The sequence below is a fragment of the Saimiri boliviensis genome, chromosome 4, assembly GCF_048565385.1.
Source record: "Saimiri boliviensis isolate mSaiBol1 chromosome 4, mSaiBol1.pri, whole genome shotgun sequence".
Lineage (NCBI taxonomy): Eukaryota > Metazoa > Chordata > Mammalia > Primates > Cebidae > Saimiri > Saimiri boliviensis.
The window spans coordinates 6,281,123-6,287,122 of NC_133452.1; the positions used below are offsets into that span (position 1 = coordinate 6,281,123).

Sequence of the window (6,000 nt, forward strand, 5' to 3'; positions counted from 1 at the left end):
AGGGAATGTGAGAAAGCTGGTGCAGCTCAAAAGAGTGAGCAAAAGGCAGGAAGGGAACTGAGCTTGCAGGTACAAGTGCTTGGCCATGACAATCTCAGTCCAGCATAGGGCGGACTTGGACTTTTAAATTTTCTTAGGGAGAAGGTGCTGGAGGTTTTAAAGCAGATGAGAGTTCCTCGTGGCTATTATGTATTCAGGATTCCAAAGAGGAACAATAATAGAAGCAGAGGATCGCAATAATCCAGGAGAGAGATGACAGGCTGGAGCAGCAGTGGGAGAGAAGGTGAGAAGTGATAAGGTTCTGGATGTATTTGAAGGAGAGCAAACAGGATTTGACGACAGATAGGTATGGAGTGTTTAAGAGCAAAGAGTAAATAATACTATGACTTTTGAACTGAGTAACTGGAAAAATGTATTTACCCATAACTGAAATGGGGAAGACTGCAGGAAAAACAGGTTTAGGAGTATAAAATATCATGAACTCAGTTTTGGATGTTTGAAATTTACAATTATTATTTCGTATACAAGTGAGATGTCAAATGGGCAGCTGGATATGTTAACATGAAGTTTGAATAAGAGGAGTGAACTAGAGACAAAACATTGAGTATCCTCTCATGTGGATGTCGTCCAAAGCCTCTGGTTTGGGTAACATTATCAAGGGGTGATTATAGTTGAACAAGAGATGATGTCCAAGAACTGGCTGGGCCTGTGAATATCTCAGTTATTAAAGATCAAGAGAAAAGGGAAATTGCAAAGGAGGCTTTGAAGAAATAGTCAATAGATTCAGAGGAAAAGCAGTAGAGCTTGATTTTCTGCACACCAATTTAACAATAAATAAGTAAAAGATTCCAGGAGGAAGGAGTTAGGTAAAGTGCCTAATACTGCTAATACATCAAATAATGGGTCATTGAAAAATGACTGTTGGATTTGACAACAGGATTTTAGAAAAATTGTAGGAATTTTTTCTTTAATGTGGCAGATTTATAACTCTACTTGTTTGTTAACTCTCTTCCCTTCTCAAAAAGTCTGTTTTCATAACTCTTCTGAGTGTACATTAATTTTTATAATCCCAAATGTCTATCCAAGGTGACTGGACCAGGGATAGATCGTCAGCGCTGAGTGGACCAATCAGCTTCTCTCCTCTGGGAACCCAGAAATCCCCAAGTTTGGGAGACTTGAGATGAGAGTTGAATGTGAACTGGAAACTGTGCTCAGAAGGGAGGAAGCAGGCTACAAGAATGAAAGGAGAAAAACAGTTTACATTTAAATGCGTTGTTTTTGAGATGAAATACTCCAAAACATCTAACTGAGCATTGGCTAGGGTCATGCAAATTGAAAAGTCTCTTTAGTGAAGCATTTAAAAGAATTAAATGGAAAAAGAAGACTCAAAGTATAAGAAATCGAAACATAAAATTTTAGGCTTGATGTTTTTAAAAATGTAGTCCTGGATTTTTTGGTGCCCACAGACAAATGGCAGAAGTCAATGCATATTCTCTCTGCAAAAATTCACTGTTGACTCAAGCCTCTAAGAATTCTTCCAGAAAATGTTTTTAGAATCATTAAATTGTCAATAATAAAATACAAAAAATGTTGGGTAATCATCCAAAAAAAATCAATGGAGATGTCTAATAAAATACAGAATATCCAATTAAACTTGAATTTTACATAAACAATGAATGTGATCTTTAGTATAAGTGTATACCAATATTGCATGGGGAATTCTTACATTAAATTGAAAGAAAAAGGAAAACAAGTACACGTTGTTAATGTGAATTTCAAATTGTGAACTATAACTGGGTGTGCAATATTTTTTTGTTTCTTTTCTTTTTTTTTTAATTTTTTAATGCATTTTAGGTTTTGGGGTACATGTGAAGAAAATGCAAGATTGTTGCATAGGTACACACATGGCAGTGTGATGCGCTGCCTTCCTCCCCATCACCTGTATCTGGCATTTCTCCCCATGTTATCACTCCCCATCTCCCCACCCCCCGCTGTCCCTCCCATATTTCCCCCTGACAGACCCCAGTGTGTGATACTCCCCTCCCTGTGTCCATGTATTCTCATTGTTCAACACACACCTATGAGTGAGAACATGCGGTGTTTGATTTTCTGTTCTTGTGTCAGTTTGCTGAGAATGACGGTTTCCATCCATGTCCCTACAAAGGACATGAACTCATCATTTTTGATGACTGCATAGTATTCCATGGTGTATATGTGCCACATTTTCCCTGTCCAGTCTATCATGGATGGGCATTAGGGTTGGTTACAGGTCTTTGCTATTGTAAACAGTGCTGCTATGAACATCCATGTGCATGTGTCCTATAGTAGAATGATTTATAAACCTTTGGATATATACCCAGTAATGGGATTGCTGGGTCAAATGGAATTTCTATGTCTAGGTCCTTGAGTAATTGCTACACTGTCTTCCACAATGGTTGAACTAATTTACACTCCCACCAACAGTGTAAAAGTGTTCCTATTTCTCCACATCCTCTCCAGCATCTGTTGTCTCCAGATTTTTAATGATTGCCATTCTAACTGGCATGAGATGGTATCTCAATGTAGCTTTGATTTGCATTTCTCTAATGACCAGTGATGATGAGCCTTTTTTCATATGTTTGTTGGTCTCATGTATGTTTTCTTTTGTAAAGTGTCTGTTCATATCCTTCGCCCACTTTTGAATGGGCTTGTTTGTTTTTTTCTTGTAAATCTGTTTTAGTTCTTTGTAGATTGGGGATATCAGCCCTTTGTCAGATGGGTAGATTGCAAAAATTTTTTCCCACTGTGTTGGTTGCCGATTCACTCTAATGACTGTTTCTTTTGCTGTGCAGAAGCTGTGGAGTTTGATTAGGTCCCATATGTCTATTTTGGCTTTTGTTGCCAATGCTTTTGCTGTTTTGTTCATGAAGTCCTTGCCTATGCCTATGTCCTATATGGTTTTGCCTAGATTTTCTTCTAGGGTTTTTATGGTGTTAGGTCTTATGTTTAAGTATTTAATCCATCTGGAGTTAATTTTAGTGCAAGGTGTCAGTAAGGGGTCCAGTTTCTGCTTTCTGCATGTGGCCAGCCAGTTTTCCCAACACCATTTATTAAACAGGGAATCCTTTCCCCATTGCTTGTTTTTATCAGGTTTGTCAAAGATCAGATGGTTGTAGATGTCTGGTATTGCCTCCAAGGCCTCTGTTCTGTTTCATTGGTCTATATCTCTGTTTTGGTACTAGTACCATGCTGTTTTGATTACTGTAGGCTTGTAGTATAGTTTGAAGTCTGGTACTGTGTTGCCTCCTGCTTTGTATTTTTTGCTTGGAATTGACTTGGCTATGTGGGCTTTCTTTTGGTTCCATATAAAGTTTGAGGTAGTGTTTTCCAGTTTTGTGAAGAAGGTCGCTGGTAGCTTGATGGGGATAGTGTTGAATCTGTAAATTACTTTGGGCAGTATGGCCATTTTCACAATATTGATTCTTCCTAACCGTGAACATGGAATGTTTCTCCATCTGTTTTTGTCCTCGCTTATTTCATTGGGCAGTGGTTTGTAGTTCTCCTTGAAGAGGTCCTTTACATACTTTGTTAATTGTATTCCCAAGTATTTTATTCTCTTTGTAGCAATTGTGAATAGCAGTTCGTTCTTGATGTAACTCTCTTTAAGTCTGTTATTGGTGTAGAGGAATGCTTATGATTTTTGCATATCGATTTTGTATCCTGAGACTTTGCTGAAGTTCCTTATCAGTTCCAGGAGATTTTGGGCTGAGACGATGGGATCTTCTAGCTATACAATCATGTCATCTGCAAATAGAGACAATTTGAGTTCTTCCTTTTCTATTTGAATACCCTTTATTTCTTTTTCTTGCCTGATTGCTTTGGCTAGAACTTCTAATACTATATTGAATAGGAGTGGTGAGAGAGGGCATCCTTGTCTAGTGCCAGATTTCAAAGGAAATGCTTCCAGTCTTTGCCCATTCAGTGTGATACTGGCTGTTGGTTTGTTGTAAATAGCTTTTATTATTTTGAGATACGTTTTGTCAATACCTAGATTATTGAGGGTGTTTAGCGTAAAGGTCTGTTGAATTTTGTCAAAGGCCTTCTCTGCATCAATTAAGATAATCATGTGGTTTTTGTCTTTGGTTCTGTTTATGTGGTGTATTATGTTTATAGAATTGCGAATGTTGAACGAGCCTTGCATCCCTGGTATGAAGCCTACTTGATTGTGACGGATAAGCTTTTTGATGTGCTGTTGCAATCTGTTTGCCAGTATTTTATTGAAGATTTCTGCATCTATGTTCATCGTGGATATTGGCCTGAAGTTTTCTTTTCTTGTTGAGTCTCTGCCAGCTTTTGGTATCAGAATGATGTTGGTCTCATAAAATGATTTGGGAAGGATTCCCTCTTTTTGGATTGTTTGGAATAGTTTCAGAAGGAATGGTACCAGCTCCTCTTTGTATGTCTGGTAGAATTCGGCTATGAACCTGTCTGGACCTGGGATTTTTTTGGGTGGTAGGCTCTTAATTGCTGCCTCAACTTCAGACCTTGTCATTGGCCTATTCAGGGTTTTGGCTTCTTCCTGGTTTAGGCTTCGGAGGATGCAAGTGTCTAGAATTTATCCATTTCTTCCAGGTTTACTAGTTTATGTGCATGTAAATGTTTGTAATAATCTCTGATGATGGTTTGTATTTCTGTGGAATCTGTGGTGATATCCCCTTTATCATTTTTTATTGCATTATTTGATTATTCTCTCTTTTCTTTTTTATTAATCTGGCTAGTGGTCTATTTTGTTGATCTTTTCAAAAAACCAGCTCCTGGATTTATTGATTTTTTGAAGGGTTTTTTGTGTCTCTATCTCCTTCAGTTCTGCTCTGATGTTAGTTATGTCTTGTCTTCTGCTAGGTTTTGAGTCTTTTTTTTGTTTGTTTGTTTTTGGTCTTACTCCTCTAGCTCTTCAATTATGATGATAGAGTGTCGATTTGATCTTTTCTTACTTCTCATGTGGGCATTTATTGCTATATATTTTCCTCTAGACACTGCTTTAAATGTGTCCCAGAGGTTCTGGTATGTTGTGTCTTCATTCTCGTTGGTTTAGAAGAACATCTTTATTTCTGCCTTCATTTCCTTGTTTATGCAGTCTACATTCAAGAGCTAGTTGTTCAGTTTCCATGAAGCTGTGTGGTTCTGAGTTAGTTTCTCAATTCTGAGTTCTAACTTGATTGCACTGTGGTCTGAGAGACTGTTCGTTATGATTTCCATTCTTTTGCATTTGCTGAGGATTGATTTACTTTCAATTATGTGGTCAATTTTAGAGTAGGTGTGATGTGGTGCTGAAAAGAATGTATATTCTGTGGATTTGGGGTGAAGAGTTCTGTAAATGTCTATTAGGTTTCCTTGATCCAGGTCTGAGTTCAAGTCCTGGATATCCTTGTTAATTTTCTGTATGGTTGATCTAATGTTGACAATGGGGTGTTAAAGTCTCCCACTATTATTGTGTGTGGGAGTCTAAGTCTCTTTGTAAGTCATTAAGAACTTGCCTTATGTATCTGGGTGCTCATCTATTGGGTGTGTATTATTTAGGATCATTAGCTCTTCTTGTTGCATTGATCCTTTTACCATTATGTAATGTCCTTCTTTGTCTCTTTTGATCTTTGTTGCTTTAAAGTCTATTTCATCAGAGACAAGAATTGCAACTCCTGCTTTTTGCTCTCCATTTGCTTGGTAAATCTTCCTCCATCCCTTTATTTTGAGCCTTTGTGTATCCTTGCATGTGAGATGGGTTTTCTGGATAAAGCACACTGTTGTGTTCTGGCTTTTTATCCAAATTGCCAGTCTGTGTCTTTCGAATGGGGTATTTAGCCCATTTACATTTAGGATTAATGTTGTTATATGTGAATTTGATCCTCCCATTTTGATGCTAGCTGGCTGTTTTGCCCATTAGTTGATGCAGATTCTTGATTGTGTTGATGCTGTTTACCATTTGGTATGTTTTTGGAGTGGGTGGTACTGGTTGTTCCTTTC

The 6,000-nt window shown here is 37.8% G+C and overlaps 1 long non-coding RNA gene across 1 annotated transcript in view; it reads left to right on the forward strand.

The window, feature by feature from the left end:
• The window catches only part of LOC141584222 (uncharacterized), a 46,128-nt gene extending 44,389 nt beyond the window's left edge, over positions 1-1,739 (forward strand). Inside the window, exon 7 of the long non-coding RNA XR_012517127.1 lies at positions 1,087-1,739. This is a non-coding gene — a long non-coding RNA (uncharacterized LOC141584222). The remainder of the gene's footprint in view (positions 1-1,086) is intronic.
• The last annotated feature ends 4,261 nt before the right edge of the window (positions 1,740-6,000 follow it).